We start from the raw sequence: 1,990 nt of genomic DNA on the forward strand, positions 1-1,990 counted from the left end.
ACCAGAATCCTCCGCCTAAGCGAGATGCTCGAGCAGAGACAATGTTCGAGTCTCTGCTAATCTTGTCTAGGCGAGCTTGACTCGCTTCAGCAAGAATTGCAGACTCTTACATTGGTTACGCACGCAAGCTCCAACAAACGTGCCCAAATCACACTCCAATTCATACCAATCATTTGAAAACAATGCAACAAACATATGAACATAACTTAGACACAATATGGTCCTCAAAAATTCCAAGTTTGCACAATAACAACATATATAGTGCATAAGCCCATCACATTCATACATTTGCGTCAGAATTTCAATAAAACAATACCAAAACACCCAAACCCCTAATTCACCTCATATGCAGCACGAAATTCATGGCATAGAATCATCCAAATCATGCAATATTATCAAAACATACAATTTACGGGTTCAACTCCCCTAACCTGTGCTAGGGTTTTCTCTACCCTTTCATATTCCCGCTACACTAATTTTTTTAGCAAAAATAGAGTTAAATTTGGGTTCACCAAGGTTTGAACCCGTAGTCATGCCAATGCCAATTCAATGCCCAACCATTCAACCAATTTATGTTTCATTACAATTCCTATAAATATAAAGTTACATTATCACTCCACATGATCAATCATATTATTAAAAGTAATAGTAAATCAAACAACACATAATTGGCATACATAGGACTCGAACCCAAGTCCTCTCACACAATCAAAGTACTCCCAACCAATTGAGCTAGTACTTTTCCACATCATACATGTCAAAATTTAATGTCATAAAGGCTCCCACTACCCGCATTTATTGATTAATTACTTACTTAATTAATTAATTTTTCATGGGTCTTACAATATTTTCTTTAGAAGGTATGGAGTTGGATTATGTTGGTGGTACATGATCTTCTTTTGGTGTTGTGAATTATCCTATAAACACCATCGAGAATGATAGTGATGTTTCATTGATTAAATAATTAAGTTCTTATGACGTTGAAGGTTCCTCATTGGTAATTGTCTTTGTCTATTAATTGTATTTTTGGAAATTTGTGTTTGTGTTATATTGTAATGCTTGGTTGATTAACTATTTTTTTTTCAATTTCAGTACCTGAAATCGTGCTTTGTTGCTACTGCATTTTCGAAGTCAAGGAAGAATTACCTACTGTGTGTTGGGAATGCAATGTATTGCCATGCTCAATCAGATGGCCTGGAAGAACTCCAACCGAATGTTATCTCAACTTTGGATGGAAAAGATTCGTGAAGGATAATTTATTAGTTGCGGTGGATTCCATAAAGTTTGAGGTTGGTAAAGAGTATGGAAAGATTATCCATGTTAACAAAGTTTAGAATGTTTGTAATTGTCTGTAGTCAGAAGATTGTGTTGTTTTGCTATGGGAATGTTTGTTTATTTTCCCCTTGCAATTATGAAAATGTGTGTAGTATTTGAAGTGGAGACCATATATTAATGATATTATTATGGCTTTTATGGTTTAATAAGTACTATATGTGAAACATATGTTAATTTTTATAAAATGTCTGTATAATTTATATTCTTTTATTTTTTATCTTGCTTTGAACAATGTTTTATAGTAATGAATGTTGAGAATCATAGAATAAGCATTATAAGAATGTCAAAAAATGTAAGTTATTATATAAAATTCATTTAAGTATTATAATATTAGGAAAAATATAGTTATTTAAATCAAATGAATACATTAAAGAATTGAATTTGATTACTATGAGTACGTACGTTTCATGTATTATTTATTTTGTTCGTTATTTATAATTGAATTTAATTGTAATTATTTCACACTTATAATGGTTTATGTATTAATGACAAATGTTGTGTATTTTTAATTACTTTTTTTTAATTAAAACATATTGATGGTGTTATTATTTGGTAAGAACAATACATGACATACTTAAAAAAATGATTTTAGTAGTGTCATTAGTTAACATGTAAAAAAAATTGGGTCGATGAAGTTGTTGTGTAGGTTAGGTAT

This window comes from Vigna unguiculata, chromosome 11, assembly GCF_004118075.2.
Source record: "Vigna unguiculata cultivar IT97K-499-35 chromosome 11, ASM411807v1, whole genome shotgun sequence".
Classification (NCBI taxonomy): Eukaryota; Viridiplantae; Streptophyta; class Magnoliopsida; order Fabales; family Fabaceae; genus Vigna; species Vigna unguiculata.